This window comes from Arvicola amphibius, chromosome 3, assembly GCF_903992535.2.
Source record: "Arvicola amphibius chromosome 3, mArvAmp1.2, whole genome shotgun sequence".
Classification (NCBI taxonomy): Eukaryota; Metazoa; Chordata; class Mammalia; order Rodentia; family Cricetidae; genus Arvicola; species Arvicola amphibius.
In genome coordinates, this window is record NC_052049.1 from 67,759,550 (window position 1) to 67,786,162 (window position 26,613).

Consider the following 26,613-nt stretch of genomic DNA (forward strand, 5'->3'; position numbering starts at 1 on the left):
TTAAAATTACTGGGAATTTGATATCAGACCCTTTAATACCTGAAACAACTCAAATAACAAATTATTCAAATCTTTCTTAAAATATAGAAGAAATTTCAGATTGTACTTCCTGGTATGCTTTTTTTATATGAATGATTTTCCTAAATAATCAAAGAAATTAAATATTTTTCATGTATATATATACATATATGTATATTATATATCATTCTTCAAATAAGACAGACTTTAAAAACCTATGATATTAAAGCAATTTTAAATGCATATTTTTATAAATATTATTGAAAGGAACTCACAAATAAATAAAAATGCCACACAACAAGATTAAGCAGACCCCTAATCTATAAAATGCAATGACTTTCTGTACAGTTCAAATAGGCACTCTGAACAGAAACTTAGCTTCAGATTAAATTTTGCAGTTTCAGGATTGAATTTATGTTATGCATTATATACCACCAAAACTGAAAATATCATGACAGAATTCGAATTAGAAAAACAATTAGCTTTATAAAAACCACTTTTAAACTGTTATTCATGTCAACATTGTCCTTCTTCGTCCCTTTTATTTAGCTTTTGTTTCTCTCTTTTCTTCATTATATTGTACCTTCATGTACACGTGCTTACATTATTATCTAGGTTATAGAGAATAAGAGAAAACATGGCTTATCTCTTTCTGATTGTGTGACTTCGTTTAATATACATTCTAGTGCATCCATTTTCCTACAGATTTCATTTTTAGAGTTAAATAGTATTCCATTTCAGATAGATAGATAGATAGATAGATAGATAGATAGATAGATAGATAGATTGATTGATAGATTGATAGATGGATACAATGTTCATTATCCATTTATCTATTGATAGACAGATAAGTTAATCCCAATTCTTTGCTGTAGTTAACATAGCAAAATAAATATGAGGGTATGATTGGTATGAACTTCTCAGGGTGTATACTCAGTAGTATTTATAGAATTCAAATAAAATCAAAAGATCATGGAGCCAGAAAAAAATACATTTCACAAAGTTTCCATATTTTTCTACATGAAGTTTTTAATGTTGTTTATTCTTACTTTTATGTACATGATCATTTTGTCTGCATTTCTGTAAGTCCACCATGTGTATACAATGCTCATGGAACCAGTAAGAAAGCATTGTATCTACCTGGACCTGGAATTACCACACATTGTGAGCCATTATGTAAGTGCTAGAAACTGAACTGGCATCCTCCCCATGAGCAGCAAGTGATATTAACCTCTGAGCTACCTCTCAAGCTCCCCCATATCATATTTTAATGTTAAAGATTAAATAGCTCCAAATTCATTTTCTTATCCTATCAGACTGCTAAACTTATGCATCACTTGAAGTGTTCACTATCATATATTTTAATTTTTTAACTTTATGTTGTCCTTTTTATGAGACAAAGACTAGGGGACTTTCTTTTCCTGTCTCTTTAATATAGTACATAACTTCCATTTAGGAGTCTAGTGACAACTGTAATGGACAATTTACAACCTACAGGCTTCTGGACTGAATAACAGTGTTCTGTAAACCAACAAGCTTCTTTCCTACTTTGGTGAAAGCACAAGTGATTTGTTTATTGCCCTTTACCAGTTCCTCAATTACAATTGATCTCTGCTTAGAGTGCTGCTAATTGCTGGGGAAGAGAGAAATAACTTAATCCTCATAGATGCTCTTAGCCTGTGATTTCTCTTTATCCTTAAAAGACACAATCTCACGTAGGCACAGATAAATGGAATCCACACACCTAACCATAACAAGTACTTTATAAACAATCAAAGTCGAATAAGCTGTATGGAAAACAGCAAAAACATAATGACTGATTGTATCTGATTCTGAGCCAGTGACAGACAAACACAAGCATTTGATTAGAGCACTTGTCATGCTGGATCACTATTCCACTGATAGGAGTTGAATCAGCACTTAATCTCCTTATCATGTTTAGGGTGTTGATCAACTTTAAATACTTAACGTAATACAGAACCCTTACTGGCATTTCCACTTAAAGTGAGAGTCATAGTATTGCTTGTCTTCTTATCATATTTTTTCATTAAAAGTGTGAAGAAAAACAGTTATTATCATCAACTAAACATCTAATTTCGTCTTTTAAATTTTTGATTTGTCTGTTTTAGAAAAGCTTGAGTCACTTTTGGTTTATTTTCAAGTTTTGGGCCATTTTTAAAAATACACTTTTATGCAGGTATATAGTGTTCACTAATATACCATTAAACTTTGGAATTATTATTTTAAAAGCTAATATTTAGTGTAACCCTTTCTTTTCTTGATTAGAAAATGCAGTTATACACGCACATATGTAAATGCTTATCCAGTACATAGTTAAATTCTGGCTTCCAGTTTTAACATAGTAAATAAATGCCCAATCAGACAAGAGGTTAACACACAAAGGAACAAGACCGTTTGAAGTGTTTTTATGTTACAGATAAACACAATCTTTAACCATATCTTGACTTAGGGGACATTCCACATTAAAATTTTCTCCTTAGATGCTACAGCAGCCTAATTCAGGAAAGCAAACATAATTCCTACATAATGTTGTGAGTTAAAGCCACATATTTACCATGGCTTACTAAGAACTACGGTCCTCATTTTCTTCTAACCCTGTGTTCTTCTTTTCGCAGCAGATTGAGGTTACTTACTGTTTTAAAGAAAGTATACTGATGTCTATGATGATAAAAGCCACACAAAATAGATACATTTAGTGTTTAACCATATATATATATATATATATATATATATATATATATATGTTATATTTAGTGTTTAACCATATATATATATATATATGTTATATTTAGGGTTTAACATATTAGCACTTTAATTAACATTTAAGTTCTTTCCAATCTTCCAATCTTTGTACAATTTTGAAGTAGCATAAACCCAAAGCAACATATAATGAATTATTTTCTATTACAAGGTATTAAAGAATACTTCATTCAGGTAAGAAAAGATATTTTACTATCTCTGCAAGCCTCAAACTTTATAGCACTTCATGTATTTTAAAGAGACACGTTGTTAGCTGTTCCATTAGTGTCAAATGCATTAAACCTGATAAAATTAAGTATATTGTAAATAAAACTAGCCCTTATAAAATTATTAGAGATATTAATAAAGGTATTTTAGAAGTCTATTTTAATGATGTAATTTAAGCAGATAGATGAGGAAACACTTGATTTATGTGGATGATGTTCTACTAATCATGGAGTTACTGATAGGATTCATTACTTTTAAATTGGGAACAACCATGCATCTCGAACAGTCAGTAATATTGAGCTAAGTAACAATGTTGGCTAAATCGTACTGAGGCATAAACAGAAGAAAATAAGATAAAAGTCTATTATTTCTTCACATTGAATGCTTTCTAAAGTAACTCAGATGTTCCCATTTTATCTGAATATTGCTTTTTGTTTCCTCTATTAAGTAGTGCTTAAAAACCACAACTCAGTCAATCAGTAAACAAGATCATTATTTCTAAGTGTTTCAGATTTTAAATCAAGGGTTTCATTTAATTTTCCTAGCAGAATAATGCATATAAATGAGGATGTCAAATTGCAAATAACCTGTATTAGAATAGCATTTACAGTGCTTATAGTAAGTAATCAACATTATTGACTTAGCGCAGGGATTTTAAATGCTGAAAATACTAACAGAATAACTTGATTGGAAGAATAGAAAGTATATCACTGTGTTAAAGATTTGAAATGAAAGTGAAATGCATTATATGATTTTATTGTTTAAAAGAACATGTACATACAGTACATGTATATAGATAGATATGCACATAGATGGATAATGTGGACATTATTGATTTAAATTCCCTATTGGGATTAAAGAGAGAATGCCTGGTTTCATTTCAATGGTAATGTTGCCATTTATTATCAATATGATAAAATACAAATTGATGCTCTGTAATACAGATTTAATGCCCCTGCTGAACTTTTTCCATTAGTAACTAATGGTGACTTCTGCTTACCTTCTATGACTACAAATGCTCATTCCATCTTTTCTCCATGATCATCACAGGTACATAGGAAATGGGTTTTCTGGAAATGAAAATAGTCTACCTATTTTAGAAAACAATAGTGTTTGCATTTATAAATATAACTTTAATCTATGCATTCTATGATGTTCAGAATTCTCAAAGAGAATTTTATCATGAGTTTATAAATAGAAGTGAAAATGTCCATAATATGGAATAGTTAAGAAAAAGTTTGTTGCACTGATTAAAGTGAAGCATTTTTTCTCTCAGCATAGCTGATAGTTTTATTATACTTAAGATGAGTATTTCATTCCATAATAAAAAACTTTTAATCAAGAAATTCTGACCCTTGAATTGCTTTTCCTTTCTACATTGCAGTGCCTTATTTTTAGAATAGGTTTCAACTACTAAGTTTGATTTATATTAAAGAAAGAGGAAAACAAAATCTCTTATTAATTTATTTTAATTAAACCCATTACAATAATCCCTGGGGAAAAAACAATTAAACACTGAGTAAGAGACAATAAAAAATCAAGTTCATTTCCTCTCTGCCTTTGAGTTCCCTTAGTCATCTCTTTTTCTCAATATAAAGTTTTTAAGCTTTGTACATTTTAAGTGAAATAGCATAATTTCAAATGGGGTTTATAATAATAATACTCAATATTATCACACATCCTCTACATATCATATGTTATTATAAGCAGTTAAAACGCTTACTTAGTTCTCCCAAAGAAGCTTATGAGGTACAATTTTCCTTTCTACACTAGAGAAGCTCCAAAGAATTTTATCAGTTAAGTGAAAGACAAACCGTTGAATCACATATAAATGAAAATTAAAACTACAGTGAGTTATCACTTCAAATTACAATTATGACTAAAATAAATTAATAGAGTTGACTAAAACCAAGAAATAAGAAAATCCAGAATCTGATACTTGGCAAGCCAAACAGCAACAAAAGTTACATACAAGAAAAAAGAGAGCTGTAGAAAGTATGAACAAAAGTACCCTATGTATTGAGCCAACCCTAGTGGTGGAGGTGGAGGTGAGGCAGCCCTGAAACTGTGAGCATGGGAGCATTGTCTGACTACTCATTTGCCCTGTGGCTGCATGGACAGGGAGTGATGCCCTACCTCCCACACACCCATCAATGTCTTAGACAGGTGGGAAAACCGGCTTTGAGGTCACACGAGTGAGAGAGCTGTCCCTGGCCCCTACCGCCTGCAGCACTTGGGAGAGCAGGTCCTGCACCTCACTTGGTAGCACCATAGAGCCAACCCTGTTGGTGAGAGTCTGAGTGACCCAGCGCAGATATTGTGAGCAAGGAAGAGAAGTCCCCACTATGCATCTGACATGTGGCAGTATGGGCCAAGGAGAGACCCTCTCCCTCTATCTCCCCACCCATCAACCTCTGAGATAGGTGGAAGCCTTGACCCTGGGGACTTAAGAGATGGAGAACTATCCTGGGCCTTTACCAGCGGCAGCACCCTGTACCTCATCTGGGCAAGAAATAGAGTTGGCCCTGATAGTGTTGGTGTGGGAGAGCCAACCCTGCACGTGTGAAAGCAGAACTGACCCACCCCTTACTCCTTGCTGCTAGAGGTAAATTTAGCCAGGGGGGCAATGCGGGAGAGCTCACCCTAGTGGTGAGGACAGAGGAAACAGGGGAACAGATTAAACCCGCAGCTGCCCAGGGCCAAAACCAGGTTTATCACTTGACCTGATGCAACATTTACTCCATTAAAGATCAGCTGGAGCACAAGAAGACCCACAGACCCAAAGCTGTAGAATATCCAGAACAATAGGATATCCAAGAAGAATCCTAGTGGGGTCTAACATTTGTAGTATAGTAGAAAAAAGCAGCCTTGAACCACACTAATGACGTTTTGTAATGGACACTTGCAAGTAAAAATGTATGGACAAAGGAGTTTACTCTGTGACTGACTGTGTCACATTGCAGCTTCCATGACAAGATTTTTAATTTTTCCCTTTTTGTTTGTTTGTTTTTTTCTTTTTTTCTCATGAATTTTGTTGTATTTGGGGAGGGCTGGGGATGTGTAGGGGCAGAGGACGGATGCAAAGAGATAGGGAAATAAATGGGGTTAGAAAAAGGCACACAGAATAAATAAAAAGAAAGTAAAATGAAAAATGTACTTGTGAGTGAATAAAGCTTTTCCTAAGAGTAATAAGTTGTTAAAAATGAAAATCCCAGCATCAGAGTTGTTGCCCTTCAAGTTGTTAGCCAGGGAGGCCCTAAGGCATCTTCTTGCAAAAATACAGGCAATTGTCACTGGTTTTGGTTGTCCACCAGAACTAATTGATATCCCCAAAGATGTCACAAGTATCTGGACATAGAGAAATAAATCTGGAACTAGGTTGGAAGCTTCCTTCCTGATGAAGAACTCTGGTAACTCTAAAGCAGCATTTCTCAACCTGTGGGCCATAACCCTTTTGGGGTCAAATGATCTGACCCATGACTAATCAAAATTCAGAGGGAGAAACTGGGGTTCAACCTGAAGGTCAGAAAAGCAAAACAGACAGCCACTGTGTCTTACCTATACCTCAGTTCAAAATGGCTATCCTGCCTCTAAGAATCTCAGAATGAGACTGTGTCTGAGAGCTGTCTCCTCTAATTTTATAATCCTCTCTAGGGCTGGGATTAAAGACATGTACTGCTTGGCTTCTAAGAAAAACTATTGTGGCTACTGGGATTAAAGGTGTGTGTTACTATTGCCTGATCTGTAAAACTTATCAGTGAGGCTGGTTTACTTTTCTGATCCTCAGGCAAGTTTTATTTATTAAAATGCAAGTGAAATGCCACTACACAAACTTTTCACAGGGGTCACCTAAGACCATTCAAAAATACAGAACTTTATATTACAATCCACAAAAGTAGCAAAAATAAAGATAGAAAGTAACAATGAAAATAATTTTATGATTAGGTCACCACAACATGAGGAACTGTCTTAAAGGATCACAGCATGAAGAAAGTTGAGAATCAATGTCTAGAGGATTATTCAGGTTTCTGGAGAATTGTCATTAAGCAGTCTTGCTCAACATTATATTCTGTGTGCAACTACATCAACCACCCATACAAAATCAAGCCATTAGTGTAATATAGGCACCAATACTGGGGTTAAACAATTGCTTGCTGATTGGGTTTGATTTACACTTCATGGGGGAGAAAATTCAGATCTGGTGTTACAAACCTGGTCAAAACCCCATGACTGTGGAGATCATAGACCTTAGGAGGGTTAGTGTTGCTGCTGTTTGGTTAAATGGGTATGATGTGCCTGCAAGACTATCTTCTAATGGCTGTTTCTGCATGTAAAATATGACTACTCTCAGATTTGGTTAAGGAAGCTTCATTGGTTACTGCATAGACTCATAATTGACTCAAGAAGAGAAGTGACTCTTGAATGTTCACTAATAAATGGAACATCGATAACACTTCGTCCAACACTCACCAAAAATCATAATAGAAGGACTAGGAAAAAAATTAAGAGTCAGCAAACAGGGCTGGAGAGATGGCTCAGAGGTTAAGAGCATTGCCTGCTCTTCCAAAGGTCCTGAGTTCAATTCCCAGCAACCACATGGTGGCTCACAACCATCTGTAATGAGGTCTGGTGCCCTCTTCTGGCCTTCAGGCATACACACAGACAGAATATTGTATACATAATAAATAAATAAATATTTTTTTAAAAAAAGAGTCAGCGAACAGAGGATAACAGGTACCATGTTGATATCTGAATACAATGTGACTGCTGTGTTCTTGATGTCACAACAGCTGTGATTGCCTATACAAGATCTTCAAAGGACTCTGCTTCCTGTGGTCTCACCCATTCCTGAGTATTTAATGGGAGAGAGAGAGAGAGAGCTTTTCTTAAGTGATAACCACTTTCATTACTTAGACATGTATTTTAGAAACCATCTTCCAATCTTGTGCACAAATTCTACTTGGTCTTAATAATAAAAACTCAGATCCCAATACCAGGGCAGGGTAAATGCTGAAAAATCAGAGAGACAAAGGATCAAACCACAGCCAACTCTCACCTTGCTAACTAACCCTTTAATCAAAAAAAGGGACAAGCTCCTGTCTCCTCCCACGTAATATTCTGTTCTCCAATCAGCCATATCACATCCTGTCTCTCTGTACAGACCTCTAAACCTACTAGCAAGCTCAACTACTAACTAGCTTGGCCCTCTAATCATCAGGCAAGTTTTACTTGTTAAAGGACAAACAAGATATCACCACACAATCTAGACCCAAATGAAAATTCTCTGAGTGGATATAAATGAGTAATTCTACATGGGTAAGTATGGAGGTCATGGAGTAGAATTCCTGGCTTAGAAGCCACAGTTAATGGATTCAGATTAAGGGAGAGTCAGTTTTCTGCAGAGACGCAGACAGTATTCCAGTAGATGGTCCTACAAGCATGCACATGCAGGCAGCATAAGTAGACTCTGTAGGGGATGGAGAGAGAGTGGATAGACAGATGAGGAAGAGAGAGAAGGGAGAAAGGGAAGGCACATAGGAAGCTGGAAAGGACAAGTGGTGAGGAAGATAGGAGAGGAAGTAGAAGGGAATGAAGAGAGATTAGACTTGATTAAAAAACACATTCATTTATAAAATTCTCAAACAACAAAAAGTATATAAAAGAAAGAAAAAAATAAATGAAACTTTAAAAGAATTTAAAAGTTACATGTGACAATGATGAATTAAGCCATTTCAAGACAGTACCATCATTAATTTTTTTTTTTTTTTTTTTTTTTTGGTTTTTCGAGACAGGGTTTCTCTGTAGCTTTGGAGCCTGTCCTGGAACTAGCTCTTGTAGACCAGGCTGGCCTCGAACTCACAGAGATCCGCCTGCCTCTGCCTCCCGAGTGCTGGGATTAAAGGCGTGCGCCACCACCGCCCGGCCCATCATTAATTTTTACCATTTCATTTTGCTATACCTATATCAGTGTCTTGCTCAGACATCATAAGAGAAGCATCCTCCTATAGTAAAGAGGAACAATACAGACTCACAGCTCTGACAACAGTTCAGGGACCTTGGGACACCCAGTCCTAAGTGGGATATCTCCATAAAATCCCTCCCTTCAGGACTTAGCAACTCTATAGAAAAGGAGGAAATATTGTAAGATCCAGTGGTGATGATGGAAGACCCCAAAGAAAAAAAAGGCCTTCTAGACACAACAGGAATGAAACACATATGAACTCACAGACTGTGGTAGCATGCACAGGGTCTGCAAAGGTCTAAGGCAGATGGGGTTCCATCACTGGGAAGAGATGTAGGCATAAGCCCCATCCTTAACCCAGAAGCTATCTCTAATTGATATCTACTTGCAATAGAAAACTTATTTTTCTACAATGGGGTCTTACTGGGTGTACAAAACACTCTTAAAGGGCAAGCCCCATGCCCAACAATACATGGTCAACACAAAACAAACAAAAAATTAAAACAAGAAAAAAAAGATTTTCAATAAATCAAGAATTTTCAAAGTACAGGACACATTCACTTGCTCCAATAAAATAACTCCATAGATATCTAAAATCTGTTGCTAAGTCATTCTCTACAGTATTGAGAATTCCACAATAAAAGGCACTGAATGTTAATCTCTTTGTATATGTGTACAGGTCTTCGGAATGTGATCTATCTAGTACTCCAGCACTGCTCTGCCTTGAATGACTTCATTTTTCCAACCTGGCACTCTGTCAAATGACCAACCCCTTCCCTGGAGAGTCTTCCCCCAAATCAGAGATCCTGGAGTCAATTATGAACTCTACCTTATAATTGGTTTTGCTCTGCCTCAATTTCAAAGGCAATTAGCTAAAGTCAACATTGGCCATGCTATAGCATATATACTAATTATATGTGACTGATCATATGTTTTATTGACTTGGAGTTCTTCTCACTGACTTCAGGTTCTTCTCACGGGTTTACTTTTGCACTCTTTTAGGATAATTCTATATTTCCTTTAAGTAAACCTCCAAGCTTCATTGATTTGTCACTTAAATTTTACTAGGAAATTTATATTTCATTCATGAAAGTGCTTTCAGAACCAAGGCTCATGAACATGAACAAAAACAAATTATTTTAATTTTTGCCTTCTTTTTGTATCTACCTTGTTCCCATACCTCTAAGGCTATCTTTCCTGGGCTCTTATAGTTGTTAATCTGTCATCCGGCTGCTCATCCTCTGCTTTTGCAACTTGATCACAGCTATTTTGGATGAAAAATCCTATTGACCTGAAATAAGATGTCACTATGTTATAATTTATTTAATAAATTATTGGTGTTGTATCATTATTCTTTTCTTTTGAGAAATGCAATGGCTATTGATGATGGTAAAGTTTTATACTTACTAACCACGATTTATAAATTTTGGTTCAGAACAAAAATTTCCCCCTTTAAATGATTAAGGTGTCTGGACTGTAACAGCATCTATTTCTTCATGAGACAAGCGAGTGTGTGAGGATGGTGCTTACATACCACAGCATGCATTAGTTCATGTGGAAATCAGAAAGCAGTTCACATGCCAGTCTTCACCATCCATCCTGTTAAAGACAGTGTCTCTTGCTTACAACTGTGTATCCCAGGCTCGCCGGCTCATGTTTTCAGGAACTCTCTAACGTCACATAAGATTACCAGTGTGTGTCTATGTTCTACAGTGTCCTGCTTTGCCTACCATCTGGGTAAGGTTCTGTTTACACCAGAGGCATTTTACTCACTAAGTATCCTTCCAGCATCAGACAGTTACATACGTCACGTCCTTATTTTTCTAAGTTTTATTTCTTCTCTGGGAATTCTGTACAGTATATTTTATCATAATATGAGTATAATTTTCCCCATTTGGTCTTTATTCTCTTTATCCCTGAGAGTACTAAGATTTCCATTTATTTCTTTTGAGATAAGAGAATTTCCCTGCTGCAGACTGGACCAAGGATACACTCTGTGAAGCAGCAACTTGGTTTATTTCTCATCACACTTAACGTTACTGTGACAGAAATTCAGATGGACCATACCTTGAGTGTCCTTTACTTGTAATTCAAGGCTTGTCACAGAGATCATCACCCCAGCCTAAAGAAGTCCACTGTCTGCGCATTCTGCAGGGTTCTCTGGCAAATACAAGATTGTGTGACTACTGGACTAGGTCTCCATCTAATCATGACAACCCCATCCACTGTGTCAATGGGTAGGATGTTCCACATAAGCTGTGCTCAGAGGTGTCACATGCTACTATGACAATTTGGTTTTCTCTTCATGTTTTTGTTTTGATGTTTTGTTTACCATCTTTCAGTATTGTAATATTAATCTAAAAACTTGTCTATTTCATAGAATTGTATTATACTTGATTAAGATTAAGCACATACACGTATATACATGCATACACACTTCTTAAGACACATCTGTGACTGCAATTATATTTACAAGAAGGAAGATTATATGTTACTTTCTTGAGAGCTTGTTTGGAGGTTCTAGCAGGGAAGCACAGCTACTTGTATGCCCTTGACGGAAGACCGGTCCTCCTCTATTCAGAGAAGGTGGTGCTCTTAGATGGAGCATGAAGCTTCGGGAGGGACACACATGGAGTGGTGAGGGAGGATATCCGCCTAGCCAGCCAGATCAGCCGAATCAACCCTGGACAATGGGTGACAGATGTCGCAGCCAGATCGCCCTCAAATCCTATATGTTACTTTCTCAGACGTAAATTAAGGAAACAGAAAAGAGGTATTAGATAGATCCTTTTGCCTCCAGGAAGTTTTAATATTGCTTTGCTGAAGTACAAATGTATCAAATATGAAGATTCATTATAGTTTCATTGCTTTATTCTTTGCATCAGACTACATTAAAAATGAATTCTATCAGTTTTCCACAAGACCACATTACTCAAACCACAGTTATAACAACCAAAGAGATCTGAAAACTAAACTTCAAACAGTAAACATCAAATTTATTAAATGACAAAAACTGATTCAAATTAATATATCACTTATCTATTGTATATGTATGATCATATATTTTATTTCATAAATAATAATGAAATTTCAGACTCTGTTACTGATGAGATAAAATACATGTCATATGCACACTGCAGTATATTTATTGCTGCTAAAAGTTCCAAATTTTGAAAATATACCTAGCCAAAGATTTGTAAATCAGTGGACTTGAAATTAAATATGAGTGAGACTCGGGAACTCTGCACAGAGTACACAGAGACATACAATAAACAGGCCCATGCAATTGATATAAGACAAAAATCAAGAGGAAAAATTAAAAAAGCACTAACCTTCAGGCTAAATTCATCACTATAGTGTTTAAAATAAAATTAATGTGGCCGGATACAAGATCAACTGCAAAAAATCAGTGGCCCTCCTATATACAAAGGATAAGAAAGCAGAGAAGGAAATCAGAGAAGCATCACTGTTCATGATAGCCACAAATAGCATAAAATATCTTGGGGTAACTCTAACCAAGGAAGTGAAAGATCTATTTGACAAGAACTTTAAGTCTTTGAAGAAAGAAATTGAAGAGGATACCAGAAAATGGAAAGATCTCCCTTGCTCTTGGATTGGGAGGATCAACATAGTAAAAATGGCAATTCTACCAAAGGCAATCTATAGATTCAATGCAATCCCTTTAAAGGTCCCATCAAAATTCTTCACAGATCTTGAGAGGACAATAATCAACTTTATATGGAAGAACAAGAAACCCAGGATAGCCAAAACAATCTTATACAATAAAGGAACTTCTGGAGGCATTTCCATCCCTGACTTCAAACTCTATTACAGAGCTACAGTAATGAAAACAGCTTGGTACTGGCATAAAAAAAGAGAAGTCGACCAATGGAAATGAATAGAAGACCCGGATCTTAACCCACAAACCTATGAACACCTAATTTTCGATAAAGGAGCTAAAAGTACACAATGGAAGAAAGAAAGCATCTTCAACAAATGGTGCTGGCATAACTGGATGTCAACGTGTAGAAGAATGAAAGTAGATCCATATCTATCACCATGCACAAAACTGAAGTCCAAATGGATTAAAGACCTCAATATCAATCTGAACACACAAACCTGTAAGAAAAGAAAGTGGGAAGTACTCTACAACATTTGGGCATAGAAGACCAATTCCTACGTATAGCCCCAGAAGCACAGACATTAAGGGCAACATTGAATAAATGGGACCTCCTGAAGCTGAGCAGCTTCTGTAAAGCAACGGACACTGTCACTAAGACACAAAGGCAGCCTACTGACTGGGAAAAGATCTTCACCAACCCCGCAACAGACAAAGGTCTGCTCTCCAAAATATATAAGGAACTCAAGAGACTAATTAACCCAATTAAAAAATGGGGCACTGAACTGAACAGAGAATTCTCAAGAGAAGAACTTCGAATGGTCAAAAGACACTTAAGGTCATGCTCAACCTCCTTAGCTATCAGGGAAATGCAAACAAAAACAACCTTGAGATACCATCTTACTCCTGTCACATTGGCTAAAATCAAAAACACCAATGAAAGCCTTTGGTGGAGAGGTTGTGGAGTAAGGGGTGTACGCTCATCCATTGCTGGTGGGAAGGCAAACTTGTGCAACCACTTTGGAAAGCAGTGTGGCGGTTTCTCAGGAATTCGGGATCAACCTACCCCAGGACCCAGTGATTCAACTCTTGGGAATTTACCTAAGAGATGACCAATCATACTACAAAAGCTTTGCTCAACTATGTTTATAGCAGCATTATTTGTAATATCCAGAACTTGGAAACAACCTAGATGCCCTTCAGTGGAAGAATGGATGAAGAAAGTGTGGAATATATACATATTAGAGTACTACTCGGAGGTAAAAAACAATGACATCTTGAATTTTGCATGCAAATGGATGTAAATAGAAAAAACCATCCTGAGTGAGGTAACCCAGGCCCAAAAAAAGATGAACATGGGATGTACTCACTCATAATTGGTTTCTAGCCATAAATAAAGGACATCGAGCCTATAATTCGTGATCCTAGAGAAGCTAAATAAGAAGGTTAATCCAAAGAAAAACATATAGTTATCCTCCTGGATATTGGAAGTAGACAAGATTGCCGGACAAAAAAATGGGAACTTGGGGGTGGGGTGGGATGGGGGGAAGGGAGGATGGGGAGAGAAAAGTGTGAAGTGGAGGATAGGGAGAGCTTGGGGGAATAGGATGGTTGGGATATAGGAAGGGTGGATATGGGAACAAGGAATTATATATCTTAATTAAGGGAGCCATTCTAGGGTTGGCAAAGACTTGACTCTAGAGGGGTTCCCTAGTATCCAGGAAGATGCCCCCAGCTAGTTCCTTGGGCAGCTGAGGAGAGGGAGTCATAAATGTCCAGATCCTATTGCCATACTCATGAATATCTTGCATATCACCATAGAACCTTCACTTGGAGTTGGATGGAGAAAATGACAGAACCCCACATTGGAGCACTGGACTGAGCTCCCAAGGTCCTGATGAGGAGCAAAAGGAGGGAGATCATGAGCAAGGAAGTCAGGACCATGAGGGGTGTGTTCACCCATTGAGACAGTGGGACAGAACTAACGGGAGACCACCAAGTCCAGTTGGAATGGGACTGATGGAACAGGCGACCAAACCAGACTCTCTGAATGTGGCTGACGGTGGAGTAGGATTGAGAAACCAAAGACAACGGTGATGGGCTTGGACTCTTCAGCATGGACGGGCTCACTGTGAGCCTTGTCAGCTTGGTTGCTCACCTTCCTGGACTTATGGGGAGTTAGGAGGACCTTGGACTTAACATAGTGAAGGGAAACTTGATGGCTCTTTGACCTGGAGAGGGAGGGAGTGGGTGTATGGGTGGAAGGGAGGGGAGGGAAGGTGGAGGAGGAGGGGAGGAGATGGAAATCTTTAATAAAAAAATTGAAAGCATCATGAATAAGCAAACTATGACACTGGACACATTTATACTTCTATAAAAGGAAAGTAGGTAATCATTCAAATGCTACTACTATAGAATAGTGACAGAAAAGTGTTTACAGTTCATTGTTCACAGAAATGAAGATCATTAACTTGAATAAGGTGAAATTTACATAAACTTAATTATAAATAAATTAATGTTACAAATATACAATTAGGCCAGGCAGTGGTAGCACACACCTTCAATTCCAGCACTTGGGAGGCAGAGATAGGCCAATCTCTATGAGTTTGAGACCAGTGTGGTCTACAAAAACTAGTTCCAGGAGAGCAAAGTCAGTTACACAGAGAAATACTGTCTCAAAAAAAAAGCCAAGTGTACAATTAATGAATGGTTATTTCTTGATAATGATCTTTCTTCTCCATGGTTTTTTACTTTAGCCCTTTACTTTTTTAAGGTCTTTAATTTCAATTTTTTGTATGCATATGCATATGTATGCATGGTTGTGTGTATGTTGTGTGCATGCTTGGGGGAAGTGTATGTATATGTCTGTTTGCATTTGGCGGTCAAGGGTCACCATCATGTATCACTTCAAAGTTGCAACCTAGCTCTAGTTTTGGAAACAATCTCTCACTGGCCTGGAATTCACCAGTAGCCTGGGTTGGCTGGTTAGTGTATCCCAAAGATCTGCCATCTCTCTTTGCCTTCCCAGAGGTAGGACAATGTGCAGGCACTGCCATGCCTGGGTTTATATATAAGTGTTAAGGATCAAACTCACATCCTTCTGCATAGAAGCCAAGTGAGTTACCAACTGAGCTGTGCTGTTTCATTTGTCCCACTTGAGTGTGTTTTAGGCGCTTCTTTTATTTGTTACAAAAACGTACAGGAACTTTAAAATAAGCTGAAGAGATCCGTGAATGCAAAATTAGCTGATCTTGCCGTGCTGGCTCAGCAATGCCCTTCTGCTTTGAGCAGCAAGATCTGGTGAGCAGCATGTGCTCGGAGTAGAGTTCATCCCATGGAATGAGAGCTGCATGGACACACTTTAGTGTTTATGAGCTATACTGAGTATACACATTAGATGTTATGGACTTTAACACTGAAGAAACTTCAGTATTTCCTCATGGCTACAACTACCAAATGAGAGAAATGACGCACACATTATGGTTTCATCAATGTGATAGTTTAGGACAAAGTGCTGTGGCTGTGCTTATGTGTTAGTTTTGTTCCTACTGCATGCAGTGAAGCAATAATTAAGAGTCCTAAACTCATATAAATTCAAACTCATATATGCTTTCTAAATAAGCACTATTTTAAACAAAGAAGGCAAATATCTCCCTATACACATTGTATATGACACAATTTTGCCACTACATATTTTTAAAATATAGTTAAATTTGACTGAAATTTTAAATGACAGTTTATTTTCATCATGAGGATAAATATCTACCGTGTAGTTTTAGAGGTTTCATGTAATCAAAGTATGCATGCAATATAAATATTAATCTAACTTGCCATACCAATTCCCAGGTCTCTAAGCCACTTGATTCAAGAAAATCCCTTTTTAGATTTAAGCTCTATGGCAAATGATGTGAGTATTGTGTTAACTTATCACCAATGTATTAAATACATATAGTTCATCTCTCACAGTTTCATTAAGTCCTGAGAAAGCCTTGCCGAGTCCTTGGAAAACTTACAATCTACCTGAAAGAAACACCACCTATGGAAGTTAAGTAATACACAAAAATTCAAAATAAAATATGTCAAAAGACATTACTATGTTGCACACAATCAAATTCCAACTATCTTCAAATATTTTAAATGAGAGTACTGTATTTTCTGGGGTTTAGAAATGTACAGGTTGTGAGTCAACAAGGCTGAGAGATAACAAGTGTTTCACACATGCCTGGAAACCAAAAGGTATGAGGCATGATCCTGACAGAAGAAGAATAACAGAAGTATAAGAACAAAGATTCCTTGTAGAGGAGGGTCAATACATATCACATACTATATGCCAGAAACCCCTTGTAGAATTGTTGTAATATGAACCTATTCATGACTACTCTGATTCATGTCATGTTCCAGTAGTTCTTGTTCTCTGTATTTCTATCACACTGCCATGATTATTTTGTTTATGTAACTTTGGTTACTTAAAATTATATTACTGTTAATTTATTTACTTCACGAATGTAAGCCTTAAGAAATTAAGAACAAGTTCATGTGTAATATTCCTGGTTATCTGAAATGATTATTGAAGAAGAGTCATGACTGTTAATGTTCATAAATAATAACTCATAGTTTTACAAATAAATATCTGGGTGAACTACCTTGACCCCACACAGTGTGGACTTCAGGACTCTCCTTATTCCAGTGTAACATGTTACAGTACTGGATCAGAGCACAAGGAACTTGAGCCCACAGTTCTCCAGAGAAACCTGGAATGTTAAGTACCTAGGACTAGCTTTCCAATGGGAAAGAGGAAAAAGCTTGTTCTTCCCTCTAGAAAGCTGAGACTTGGATGTAGAAGGAGCTGCGGAGGGCCACTTCCCGCCACCCGGCTAGCTTTACCCAAAATAATTACATGGAAACTGTATTCATTTAAACACTGCTTAAACATTAGCTCAAGCCTCTTACTGGCTAATTTTCACATCTTGCTTTAACCCATATTTAGTAATCTGTGTAGCACCACGAGGTGCTGGCCTACCAGGAGAGATCTTAACCTGCATCTGTCTCGGAGAGGAGAGGCATGGCATCTGTCTGAGGCGTCTGCTTTCTTCCTCCCAGCATTCTGTTCTGTCTACTCCACCTACCTATGTTCTGACCTATCAGGCCAAGCAGTTTTCTTTATTAATTAAACAATGAAACAACAGATAGACAGATGACCCTCCTCCATCACTTGGAAGTGGTTAACAACCCAGTGACCTGGGTTCTGTGTTGAGTCAGGCCATATAAAGATCCTACAACTAGGAGCAGACATGGTTAGTAGAACAAGTGACGTCTATGCTCTCTGCATGATGTAGACCAGGCCAAACCCTTAGGCCCTTAAGCTAGTATAGGTAGCATATATCTAGAAACTATCTTCTTAGAAGAAATGACATGTACCCTGGGTTGAGTTCCAATGTGATTATGCTTCCAGGGATTGCTTTGTAATGCAACAGGGATTGTATTACACCGGGAAATTTTATGGAAATATTTTTCCTATTATATTGAACTTGAATACATTGGGAATAAACTGCCTGTTAGTAGACTCCTCGAAGTCTGATCCATGTGACAAAGTCAATCTGCACCAGGTTTTCATTCTTATCTCTTCGAGCCATTTGATGCCCTATATGACACCTGCAGGTATCGAGTTTTAGTTAGGGTTAAGTCCCACTAACCTCTCAGGATTCAGAAGGATCACTGTAGCAGGCAAAAGCATGACTAATAACGTCTGAGGGTAAGCACAATAAATTATCTCACATAAGTCTTTTTATCATTTACACTTTCTATGCTCTCTCTAATGCACTCTTCATAACCCCCTTTTGATGTCCCTCACTGTTCTTTGCTGTTCCTTTGCTGTCCTACCCATCCCACATAGCTTATATATGAAGTAAAATTTTTAATTAAAATCTTAGTAGTAGTTTAAAATTTTAGTGGTCGTTGATGGCTGTTGGAGGAAGAAGAGTCACTTTTCTTTATAGGTGTGGCTATCACTAAATAAACTCTGTGGGTCACACACACACACACACACACACACACACACACACACACTTATGGAATATCAATTAAAGATGTGTTACATTTGTTTATGCTGTGGACCCTTTGTTTAAAGATGTAAAAATGTGTTATATTCTTTTATGCTGCATTTGTTTAACTCTGTGAAGCTGTGCTGCTTTGCCTGTCTAAAGCACCTAATAAAAAGCTTAATAGCCAATCACTAGGCAGGAAAGGGATAGACACACTGGCATGAAGAGAGAATAAATAGAAGGAGGAGGACAGAGAAAAGGGAGGAATAGTTGATGGGAAAGGAAGATGCCTGAGGCCAGTCACCCAGCCACTCAGCCAGCAACATGGTAAGACGTAAAAAAAGAAAGACATATAGAATAGAGAAAGGTAAAAACCCAGAGGCAAAAGGTAGCCATGATCATTTAAGTTAAGAAAAGCTGGCTAAATACAAACCAAGCTAAGGCTAGGCCTTCGAAATAACAATAAATCTCTGTGTATTTATTTGGAGCTGGGTGGCAGATCTTCAGGGGCGGGGGGATACGACTATACGGACTGTCAAATGAACATGATACGATATTCGGAGATGTCTGCAGTTCTGGAGGGGTCAGGAGTGGAAGTGGAATATAAATATGAAGTGTAAAATACTAAATTTAAGATTTCAGCTAAATGAGAGAAGGAGAACCCCACAGGCCTGCCCCAGGCTACTTGCCACAGGAGGTTGCAAGGAGAAAACACTCGCCCAGCATCTTCCAGTGCGGGGCAGTCTGGCACTATTATGAGAGCGAATATGTGGTGGATCGTGGGGGATGGGAGAGAGAGACACAGTGGTGTGTGCCCTGCAAAGATAGGCAGGCAGATCTGAAGGAGTGGAAGTGATGAGGAGTGGGCTGAGGTGGTTGGTGTGCTTCCCGCTCCATGTCCTGATGAGAAGAGTGCCTGCTGCCGCCTTAGTCTGTGTGCATCCTTGGTCTGACATGGTTCATGGATCCTCTTACCACCAAACTTCAAGAGGATAGGGCTGCACAGAGCTGGCCCAACCCCTCACTGGCTGCAACAGAAGGCAGAACTGGTCCTGCCGCTCACCGGATAAGGGGGTCCTACACCTCACCTTGACAGCAATCTAGAACTGACCCATTTGACAGGAGCACAGGTGAGCCAGACCCAAGAATATGAGCATGGAAGACCTGACTTAAACCCTAATCCAAGAGGAGTCCCAGTGAGGGCCCAGTATCAATAGTGAAACAGAGACCAGAAACTTCAAACTAGACCAAAGACTCTGCAACAAACACATGAAAGTAAAGATATACGGACTAGAAGGTATGCTGTCCGACTCACTGTGTCACACACACTACAGCTTCTAAAATGATATTTTTCTTTCCTTTTGTTTCCTGTCTTCTTTTTACTTTCTCTTAGTCTTGTCTTACTTAGGAAAGCAGTTACAAGGGCAGAGGGCAGCAAGCAAGTCAAGACCCTGAGGGATTCGCCCACTAAGACAATTTGCCTGAGATAAAGGTAGCTCACCAACTCCAACTGGACTGGGAATGAATGAGCATGGAATCAAACTAGTCCCTCTGAATGTGGTTGACAGTTGGGGCAGACTGAGGGGCCAAAGACAATGGCACTGGGATTTGTCTTGACTGCATGTACTGCTTTTGGGATCCTATTCTCTTTGGATGTATACCTTGCTCAATCTAGATGTAGTTAGGAGGGCCTTGAACTTTCCACAAGGCAGGGTGCCTTGTCCTCTCTCAAGATTCAAGGGGGTGGGGAAGAAAGGTGTGTGGAGGGAGTGGGAGTGGAGTGGGAGGAGGGGAAGAAGTGGGAATTTGGATAAGTATTTTAAAATAATAAAATAAAATAATAATTTTTAAAAGGAAAAAACAAATCATTCAAGGAATAGGTGCACACAGAGTGATCATATGTATGTAGACGGAGAACAGCATTGCTATTAGGATACAGCATTGCTATAGTTTCAAGTTTCTGTTGGGTTAGATATCACATATTTATAGAACTTAAACAGTATAAACTGATCCAATAAAATTGTGTATGCTTCAGTAACTTCTCTTTATTGTTATTAACTATATGCATTATTTTTAGATTATTTCAATAAATATTAGAGTCAACAGACTACAATTCCCCCAGAAAGGTATTATATAGGCATTAAAACTATTTCTAAACTATCATCTAAGATGATGTATAAGGCATTTCACATAATAGCAGATTAAGTATCATAAAATATTAGTCAAGTACTAACATAGTCATTAATATTCCTCTTTAACAAAAGGCAATTTCACAGCCTCATTTACCAACTGGAATATCCCAAGCCTACTTAATAATTATTCTTTTTATTCATCTCTATAAATTCCAGTTAGTGCTTTTTTGCAATTTCTTAACATTAGTGCCCTGGATGTTTTTTAACTGAATTAATAGCATCATATGAAATATATAACTTTTATATTTTTAAATGTAGGTGATTTGACTTGTATTGTGGCAATCAATTTTTAATATCCTATTATGTTTAGAATTTATTTTATTGGAGCTAATTTTAACCTCAGTATTTTGCAACATCTCATCATGATGTTAGTTTTATAAATAGAAAAGTATGGAGAACTGAGATATGTGGTCAGTTCCATCTACCTTCAGACTGTTTAGGCCAGAGGCAGGCCTGAGGAAAGAAACACTTCAGGTGAATTAGCATCCAGATAAATAACCATAAAAGTTTTGCTACGTATCTCCTTGTTAAAAAATAAATTTACAATTCTTTACACTGTGGCACTATGTCAAAATAAAGTCAATAGGTATATATTGGAGAAAGTACACTTGGCTAGAAAGTATAATGATTTTTACACATGAAACTTTATTAAATTTAAGGATAACTTTTGTCTGAATTCACAGCAGTGTGGATGGACATTTGGAATTACAATCTTGGAAAATCTTAAAGGGTCACACAGTTCTTTTCCCTTCCCTTACACAATTTCATGGAACTAAAGGGGAATGGAAGGATGATGGGCAAAACAGATTTGTTTCAAAATACACTGGCACAAAGGTGGATAAATTAAGGACTCTATTTCAAAGAGGTCATGAACTTACTTGGATTTTAGGAATATAAACAAATAAATGAAATACCACATTTGCAGTTTTTTGCATAGTTTTTAGAACAAAAATGATTTGTAAATAATAATTCCTCTTTTAGGTATTACTAAAATGTTCAACAACTGCAAGATGTCATGAAGCTAATACAGAGTAATCTAAACAAACCATACTCACATTTTAATCTACCAGATTTTAAATAAAAATAATTGTATTAATTCATCCATTTTCTCCTGACAATCATTATTGCCATATACTTTTTAATATTGCTGGCTACATTTATGACAACATAAGAATGGCAAGCTTTATTCATGTATTATATCTCAATTTTTATCCCTTCCATATATTGGCTATGTCTTTCAATTAGACTGAGCTGGTTAATAACTGGATTCCACATTACAGAAAACCGCAAACCAGATTTCTTCCATGGAAAACTTTCTTACCTCCTAGTAGTTGTGTTGTTTGCTTTGTTTTCTAGAGGTAAACATTTAACTCGTAAATATTTCTTAAATGTTATTTGGATGGTATAACTATAACCAGTATGGCATAATAAAATGACAAGAAGATGAAGAGTATAAAATGCAAACAAATCCGCTCCATTCCAAAGACGTATGTCTCACAAACAGGAAACTTGTTTAAATGGCTTCATTTTTTATAATGACTACCATTATACTTTAAATGAAATGATTATAACTCTTTCTATTCTATTCCTTTCAATAGTATATGTTCACGTCTTCCTGGAATAATAAAATTTTAATCTAATTATGCTCACAACTCTGCCTCTTCTACATCTTGATTTGTGTATAATCATGCATCTAGTCTTCTACTCTGTCCCACTGACTTCTGTGTTCTTGCTGCTGTTATGCGCACTTTCTTACTATTGCTCTGTAGTCTAACCTGGCATCGAGTGTGGTGACAGCTCCAGGAGACTGGTGTTTAAAATGGTAATTAAAATTAATTGAGGACCCTAGATTTGGAGCACAACTTGAGGGACTAGTGGCATAAGAAAATCAAGAGAAGCAAAATGGTTCAAGACACAAAAGGGTGTTCGAGGACACAGTGAGGCAAGCAGCACCTGTAAGCTACGGAGGGGGAACCTAAGGAGAGGTCTACCTATGAACATCTTTATTTAAACATCTAACTCCCAGGACTGGAAGGAAATAGATTTATATTGTAAAACTACAAAATATGTGGCACTTTGTTAGATTAGCCTAAGGAAATTAGTATGTTTATCTAAGATATGGCTTAATTGCATTTTAATTGGATACTTTATGGAGTTAGTTATTAATCTCTCTCTCTCTCTCCCCTCTCTCTCTCTCTCTCTCACACACACACACACACACACGCAATGATTTTCCTTGTGTTTCCATGTTTAGAACTAATTTATGTAAGAATTATCTGATCTTCACAATCTGACAGATCTCCACTGAAGTTTCCTGGAGTGTTGTTTTTGAAAAAAGTTTTGGTCATCTTATTTCTGATTTTGAAATCATCTCTTATTGTTATATCAGTTTCCTTTGGTCTTAAGTTTGTCTTCATGAAGTTCAAAATTGTATCTGATGACATTAAAAATAACTAGGCTTATATGGTTATTTCCTATCCATTTTGTCTTGTGTACAGGAATTTCCTCGTCAGCTTTAGTAGATAGGATTAGGACTGATTTATTCTATTCTGTTTTTCTTTTTGTCAAAAGAACCCACTTTATGAGGCCTATTTTCCTATCATTTGAATTATTTAATTAGTATACTTTTAAAAAATATTCTCCTGTTTTTATCTTCTTTTATTACTTTTCTACCCCAAGTTAATGATTTTACTCATGTTACTTCATTCTCATTAATGAAAGCACAAGAAGCAATATGCTTTCTTCTCACTGCTGATTCACTGCATCTTACAGACTTAAAGGATTATGAAGGTCTCAGTAGCATTATTTTAGAAATGTTATATTTTGTTTTTCCTGTTTTGTACAAGAATTGCTTAGTAGAAGTTTGAAAATGAAATTTTTTTCTTATGGTTTTGTTATAAGCTAGAATTTTCTATTTATGTTATTTGTAACAATGGGATTTATAATTATTTTCTCTTTTGTATAATAATATGTGCCAATGTTCTAAGCATACTGACAAAGAGTACCTTGTCAGAAAGATGTTGGTGAAGTTTTTTTATTATTATTATTTCTTTTTTTTTCCTCATGGTTTATTTTTTTTATATTTAAAAATTTCCATCTCCTCCCCTCCTCCTCCCCCCTCCCTCCGCTCCTCTTCCCCCTTCCCTCCCCTCCTTCTCCCCCTTCTCTCCCCTTCCCTCCACCCATACCTCCCCTCCCTCCCTCTCAAGGACAAGGAGCCATCAGGGTTCCCCACTCTATGCTAAGTCCAAGGTCCTCCCAACTCCCCCCAGGTCCAGGAAGGTGATCGACCAAGCTGAGAAGGCTCCCACAGAGCCCGTCCATGCAGAAGAATCAGAGCCCAGCGCCATTGTCCTTTGCTTCTCAGTCAGCCCCCACTGTTGGCCACATTCAGAGAGACGGGTTTGGTCGCATGATCCATCAGTCCCATTCCAACTGGAGTTGGTGATCTCCCTTTAGTTCTGTCCCACCGTCTCCATGAGTGAACGCACCCCTCTCGTTCCTGACTTTCTCCCTCATGTTCTCGCTCCTTCTGCTCCTCATCAGGACCTTGGGAGCTCAGTCCAGTGCTCCAATGTGGGGCTCAGTCACCTTCCCCATCTGTCGCCAGCTGGAGGTTCCCTCACAGTCCTGACTTTCTTTCTCATGTTCTCTCTCCTTCTGCTCCTCATCAGGACCTTGGGAGCTCAGTCCGGTGCTCCAATGTGGGGCTCTGTCATTTTCTTCATCTATCGTCAAGTGGAGGTTCTATGGTGATATGCAAGAAATTCATCAGTATGGCTATAGGAACTGGCCTTTTCAGGCTCCCTCTCCTCAGCTGCCCAAGGAACTAACTGGGGGCGTCTCCCTGGAAACCTGGGAACCCCTCTAGGGTCAAGTCTCTTGACAACCCTCAGGTAGCTCCTTAAATTAAGATATATGCTTCCCTGCTCCCATATCCACCCTTCCTATATCCCAAGCACCCCATTCCTCCGAGCTCCCCCCATTCTCTCCTTCACACTTTTCTCTCCCCATCTTCCCTTGGCCCAGTCTCGCCCAACCCTCAAGTTCCCAATTTTGCCTGGCGATCGTGTCTACTTCCAATATCCAGGAGGATAACTATATCTTTTTTTGGGAGTTCACCTTCTTATTATCTTCTCAAGGATCCCAAATTTATAGGCTCGATGTCCTTTATTTATGGCTAGAAACCGATTATGAGTGAGTACATCCCATGTTCACCTTTTTGGGTCTGGGTTACCTCACTCAGAATAGTGTTTTCTATTTCCATCCATTTGCCTGCAAAATTCAAGATGTCATTGTTTTTTACCGCTGAGTAGTATTCTAGCATGTATATATTCCACAGTTTCTTCATCCATTCTTCCACTGAAGGGTATCTAGGTTGTTTCCAGGATCTGGCTATTACAAATAATGCTGCTATGAACATAGATGAGCATATGCTTTTGTTGTATGATTGGGCATCTCTTGGGAAGATTCCCAATAGTGGAATTGCTGGGTCCTGTGGTAGGTTGATCCCGAATTTCCTGAGAAACTGCCACACTGCTTTCCAAAGTGGTTGCACAAGTTTGCATTCCCACCAGCAATGGATGAGTGTACCCCTTACCCCACAACCTCTCCAGCAAAGGTTATTATTGGTGTTTTGGATTTTAGCCAATCTGACAGGTGTAAGATGATATCTCAAAGTTGTTTTGATTTGCATTTCCCTGATAGCTAGGGAGGTTGAGCATGACCTTAAGTGTCTTTTGGCCATTCGAACTTCTTCTGTTGAGAATTCTCTGTTCAGTTCAGCGCCCCATTTTTTAATTGGGTTAATTGGCATTTTACCGTCTAGTCTCTTGAGTTCCTTATATATTTTAGAGATCAGACCTTTGTCAGTTGCAGGGTTGGTGAAGATCTTTTCCCAGTCAGTAGGCTGCCTTTGTGTCTTAGTGACAATGTCCTTTGCTTTACAGAAGCTGCTCAACTTCAGGAGGTCCCATTTATTCAATGTTGCCCTTAAAGTCTGTGTAGCTGGGGTTATGCACAGGAAACGGTTCCCTGTGCCCATTTGTTGTAGAGTACTTCCCACTTTCTCCTCTATCAAGCTCAATGTGTTCAGATTAATATTGAGGTCTTTAATCCATTTGGACTTGAGTTTTGTGCATGGTGATAGATATGGATCTACTTTCATTCTTCTACAGGTTGACATCCAGTTATGCCAGCACCATTTGTTGAAGATGCCCTCTTTCTTCCATTGTGTACTTTTGGCTCCTTTATCAAAAATCAGGTGTTCGTAGGTTTGTGGTTTAAGATCCGGGTCTTCTATAGGATTCCATTGGTCAACTTCTCTGTTTTTATGCCAATACCAAGCTGTTTTCAATACTGTAGCTTTGTAATAGAGTTTGAAGTCAGGGATGGTATTGCCTCCAGAAGTACCTTTATTGTATAAGATTTTTTTGGCTATCCTGGGTTTCTTGTTTTTCCATATAAAGTTGATTATTGTCCTCTCAATCTCTGTGAAGAATTTTAATGGGACCTTGATTGGGATTGCATTGAATCTATAGATTGCTTTTGGTAGAATTGCCATTTTTACTATGTTGATCCTCCCAATCCACGAGCAGGGGAGATCCTTCCATTTTCTGGTATCCTCTTCAATTTCTTTCTTCAAAGACTTAAAGTTCTTGTCAAATAAATCCTTCACTTCCTTGGTTAGAGATACTCCCAGATATCTTATGCTATTTGTGGCTATTGTGAAAGGTGATACTTCTCTGATTTCCCTCTCTGCTTCCTTATCCTTTGTGTATATTTTGATTGAGT